Below are 6,076 nucleotides of genomic sequence, written 5' to 3' on the forward strand. Positions count from 1 at the left end.
AACACGCGTCCATATACAGTTGTGACAGACACCACAGACCATACTGGGATTCAAACTCAAGACCAACGCAACTCTGATTCAAATACTGAACACCATAAAAAGGCCACTTATTAAAAAAATTAACACAAACAAAATGTTGATGTTTTGATAATTTCCACAAAAGAAACTATTCATGCAAACTATTAAGTTACCTGTTTCTGGACAAACTGACCATATGACCCAATCCCTCTTGCCCCGACGTCCGTGACAACACTATGACCCAATCCCTCTTGCCCCGACGTCCGTGACAAACACTATCGTCACCTCATGTAAAACGCCCGTCTCCTGTTAATGGTAACAGCTCTAAGGCGCTTAGAACAGACCAGCTATGGCATGTGGTTCAGGGTGAAGGAGTTACTTGTTCTAATAACTCATCGAGGTGAACAATGGATAATGTCATTTTGTACTGTCTGGGATGTTAATAGCAGATTAAGCTTTATATCCCTGTATTATTTGCTAAATGTAATTGTAATTCCTGAGTTTAAGACTGCATGCTTTTCGTATCTAACTAATAGTGTAGTTTGTTTGTTGTTTATCGCTGCACTCAGCACAATTCCAGCTACATGAGGGCGGTCTTGTCAATAATCCAGTCTAGACTAGTCGAAAACAGCATTAGAGGGGTCATTTTTCAGAAGGGCACACCTTTAAACTTCCAAATCGTTTGTTGCTGTTTGTTTCGTTGTTAACGCCACACTCAGCAATATTCAACTACCTGAGGGCGGGCTCTAAATATTTTGTGTCTAGACCAGACAACCCAGTGATTAACATCATGAGCCATCTGCGCAACTGGGTCACGATGACATGCATCAACCAAACATTACCACTCGATCTGGAAAGTCGAAGTTTACGACAAGAATGGGATGCTTAAGACCAGTTCTAGACCGGGTCAGTTGATCGATCAAATCGATGGTAGAATGGTGAATCTCGATATTATTCTCGATGTTTCAAGGACAGTATCACCCAAAAAAAGAGCACCATATATATAACGTGCTAGTCTGTCATACAGACCAGACCCTAAACAAATATAGGGCTTGTAAGTCTCGCGAGGCGCTACTTCCGGTACTAGGCTGGTTCCCTGCTCCCTGTGCGCGCGGCAGCTTGCGATAAGGGGACCAGTTTACTTCCGGTACCCGATATCCGATGACAATCCTATATTCAAGAACCAGTTCTGGTTCCAAATTGCGCGACCGCCAAATATGACGATTATGTACAATACTGGTTCACGGCTCCCTTTGCGTGCGCCAACTTGCGATATGCAAGACGGGGCCCAGCTTACTTCCGGTAACCGATATCCGGTGACAAGCAAATAGTCAAGAACTAGTACTGGTTCCAAATTGCCAAATATGACTTTACTAGACCATACCAAGTGTACAACCATGTTTGGCTGTATCAGCTGTTGTAATAGTTGGCTAATTTGGGGATGGTTAGATCGGAAATTTGTTATCCCCGCAAGGGAGTATCGGTTCCTTACTGTCAACTGACAACAATGAGACCATTCGAAAAGGTATGAAACGTTGTTTGTCCCTGGAAGTACTAAGTCCTCGCGAAATGCAGTGATCTTCTTACGGGACTTATATCCAAGAAAGCCCATGCAAGTCTAGAATATGTGGCAAGACAAGATTACCACAGTTTCAGAAATCTGAAAATGAAGAAAGTCCTTGTGCTCCTTTACATTATATTTTATGATATTATTTGTGAACCGTATTTTTCTGTAAAATGTGTTCAGTTCAGAGACCAGATGTTAGTGTAAGAACGTGCAAACACTTCACAAAAGACAAACTTTCACGACCATCTGCTCGACCTGGCCGCCATCTTGGACAGACTGTCACTCAGGTAGCGTGTTATGATCCTTCGCGTGCCTATCGTTACTCCAGTGTATTAGTGCGGCTAGTTGCAACGCCTCACTAGCGGCAGTCACAACCAATCTTCCAAATAGCCCGATCCTCTTAGATAATCCCCCGCCAGAGGGCGTGATGATCCTCACTTCCTAATCTAACGCCAGGGGGCAGGCTGACACGCCAGACGGTGGTTCGGAAACAGCATCTGAACGGCACCCGTCAATGACATTGACGATAATGAGAGCGCCATAATAAGATTTACATTGTTGTTCGAGAGTTATCTATACAAATAGTGCCTTTTGGGTCAGTTATGAGCTTACGCGAAGAACCTAAAGGAAATTATGGGTTTAGAACGTTACTATAACGGTATAAGCTTTTCCGAACCGGATTTTGGTCATTAACTTAAAAACACAATGACAACCTGTTATCGGAAATCACAGTTGACCCGGTGAGTGATTTTCTGATACAGCGACTTAGATCTCATACTGAGAAAACAGGATATTAAAGAAGCTTAGTGTGTCGACTGTCGAGAATCAGCTGAAAAGGGTCAGCGTCGATCAAGTTTTCGTAATAATCTTAAATTCTTAAGAGAGAGAAAGCGTGTATGCAGACAGGTTTTATATCATTAACGTACCATTCCATAACAACGCTTTCAGTCTTTTGTGACAACCGTCTCTCAGAGGAAGTCTATAGGGTTTAAGGAAAGAATACGTACCCGGGACCTCATTTAGGCTGAAGTGGGATTAAACTGAGGATTATCTGGCCACAATGGCACCCGTTTATTGATAGTAATTATATGTTAAACCATCTTGGAGTGTGCCATCTCCTCCCCTGAATCCCGAATACCAGTGTTATTTGCTCGGCACTGAATCTCGAATAAAACAAAATACAAATTCTACTCTTCAAAGGCAGATGAAGACATTCTAGGATGAAAAAAGGGTGCGATTTTAAGTTCAATTTGTAAATGATCTATAGAAACTAAGATATAGAAAATCTTTATCTGAACCATAACTTTTTAAAAATGATAAATATTTGTACTAATTACGATTGTATACTGGTCCACCTACCCACTGCTAGTCCTAATACCCTTCATATTTGACCCAAACTACCGGGTGACCCACCAAAGAGCGGGTTATCTCACCTTTAACACTAACTGATCACTCTATGGTGTAGATCATTTGTGGGGTCTCTTACTGGTTTTGACGAGTGTTTGGATTTTTCTGAACGTCACTTGGGAACTGTTAGTAATTAAACATGTCTCGGGGTATGAACAAGTCTAGTGCTGCACCTCTTTCCGATCCGGTCACTGAGATAGCAAGTGAGTAAGGTTTGACTCCCCATTTAGCAATATTTCAGCAATATCCCGGCACGGGACACTGGAAACGGGCATTAGGCATTGTAGCCATGTCTGGAACCGAACCCTGTATTCAGCGTGACGAGCGAACGCTTTAACCACTAGGCTAAGCCACCGCCCCTCTGGTTACTGAACCCCTCTTGGGAACAACTGTGCAGCAAGTTACAATTTCTATGCATATACGCAAATGAAGTTGTAACTAGTTTCTGATCTCGTTGAAGTCTCGCTCAGTAGGAACAATCGCACACTAATTTACCAATATCAGGCGTCCGAGCAAGTCCGGTATTCAACCGCTTTCTGAAATCTCGCTCTCGTTCTAATCGTTTTCATGCCTACGTGCGGAATGCTGACATCTACCTAGGCTATGACTACTATCACTTCGCGGAGTTTGCCGCGGTCTCCGTCCTGTGTATAGGCCCGTACATTAAGCAAGTGTAAACGTTTGGAACTCTTCAGCTCGCGGAGGTAAACATTGTCAACTTTTGGAGCTCTTTAGCTTCTAGAGGTAAACATGGTCGACGGTCAGGTGAGAATCTCGTGTGAAGTGAGAGAAGACGAGATTAGATGCTCCCGCCCTTTTGGTGTTTGCGACAGTTTGGCTTCTACCTAGTTTGGTGGTACTGCTGATCACTGACCGGGCGTGTTACTGTGTTCACATACTCTCGCTGAATACAAATAACTTGTTTTCTTAATTAGACACTTGTAAGTGAAATTTGGACTTAGGCCCCCAAGTGCGATCACACAGAGATATGCTTGTGTGAAGAGCTGGAAAGGCCACAGGCACCTGTGGCAAGATGGTGGTCCAACCGATGGTCGTGAAAACCCGACCCGTGTACACTGCGGTCATTTAATGACTGTCTCTAGGATTACGAACGAGATTCCACCCCGTATTTGCTTTAAAACAGCGAACTCTTGAAATATATGTAGGTGAGGGGATGTATCAGTATACACTGATTTGTAACAAAACATAATCACCATCTATTATTTTAGCAAAGTACAACTACTAGTAATTGTTATTCCAAATAAATAATAAATTTCTCCACCCCACCCACCATCTTCCTCCTCTCTCTCTCTCTCTCTCTCTCTCTCTCTCTGTCTGTCTGTCTGTCTGTCTGTCTGTCTGTCTGTCTGTCTGTCTGTCTCTCTCTCTCTCTCTCTTTTTCTCTCTCTCTCTCTTTTTCTCTCTCTCTCTCCGTAGAAAGAGCAGGTTTTCAAGTTTTGCAAAGGGGACTTTCCGTCATGCTCTTCCTCCCTCTTCCTCTACTCTCTTCCCCTCTCTCTCCCTCTTTCCCTCCCTTTCTCTCTCTCTCTCTCCCTCTCTCTCTTGCGCCCTCTTGATCCCTCTTCTCACATACGTCAACAGAATAGCCGTTTCAACATTCAAGTTGAATAAATAAAATTTGAACAATATAATATCAAAAATGAAATAATGAATTAATTACCTGTCAGTGATACTGCACCTGAGCAGCCTGCGTAGTCTATGGGGACAATCAAACATGCACGCTGATATAAGGCAGGGCTCTGGACACGCCCGTTATTCTGGTCGACAAAACACGGCGCCTACACACGTGCACATAGGAAACAAACACTTGATTGCCAACTGCCTTAAATAGTAGAGAAATTCTCAGCATAATTTTTTAGTTGGTTAAACTATCAAAGCGTGGGCGGCATTCAAAGAAGAGCACCTACTTCAAGAATGACCTTTCGATGACATGCGAGATTAAATTTTTGACGATTTACGAAACTTCTTAGTGTAGTTATAGGATTGGTCCTTGCCTGAAACGAATTTTGAATTAACGCAAATTCTAACTAAATTACAGATCTGTAATCGTTCATGGTCAAGTTATTTGCTGGCTTGTTGATAGTGCTTGATGGTAAGCACATATCATAATGTTCTTTACTATTGTTGTAAAGGGAGTGAGTGAGTAAGTTGGGTTCTACGCCGCTTTTAGCAAGATTCCAGCAATATCAAGGCGGGGTTGTAAAGGGAAATCTAGTATCAGCGACAAATTACCACGTCATTATCCTCAGTAGAGGATATTCTGAGGCTGTGAGCGTCAGATGAGGTTAGCCAAATGGTTGAACACCTTTGATTGAGTTCGATTCCCAAAAATGGGGTCCACTCGTCCAAGGCACCGCAATTCGATGTGCAGAGCTGCGTAACCTAGGAACATCACAAACCTGCGATCGTTCGTTCGATGCCGTTTCGCCTCGATAATGGTATGTCCGCACCAGACCCTGGGTTTAAACGTCCAAGTCCAGTATCACTTCGGGATTCTTCCCACATTCAGTTGACAACCTGTGACTTAGTGAGTTACGTTTTACGCCACTTTTAGCAATATTCCAGCAATATCACGGCGGGGGACACCCGAAATGGGCTTCACACATGGTGCCCATGTGGGGAATCGAACCCGGGTCTTCGGCGTGACGAGCGAACGCCCTAACCACTAGGCTACCCTACCGGCCCTGACATGCTCGAATAATTCAAACATCACGTCATCGAATTTGAACGCAGTAAAATGTTGTGGATAAACATCCGGTCTTGACATAAGTTTGTTGTAGTTTGTCCGTTTTGATTGATGATTGATTGATGATTGATTGATGATTGATTGATTGATTGATTGATTATAAAAGTTTAATAGGTGTTCTAGGCCCATTTACACCTTGCCCATAATATAGGTTTGCTAAGTTTTTAAACTTTTATAAAGTAGTAAAACTGCCACATGCTTTAATATAATCAAGAATGATATTCCGAACTTCATGGCGAACGATATTCCTTGAGCACAATAGTCCTGCCAGTGAGATGTCAATATTGAGAGCTGTAAGAGATTCCACAATCGCCTTA

This window comes from Haliotis rubra, unplaced genomic scaffold, assembly GCF_003918875.1.
Source record: "Haliotis rubra isolate DU_JTF1 unplaced genomic scaffold, ASM391887v1 Scf201, whole genome shotgun sequence".
NCBI classification, from domain to species: Eukaryota; Metazoa; Mollusca; class Gastropoda; order Lepetellida; family Haliotidae; genus Haliotis; species Haliotis rubra.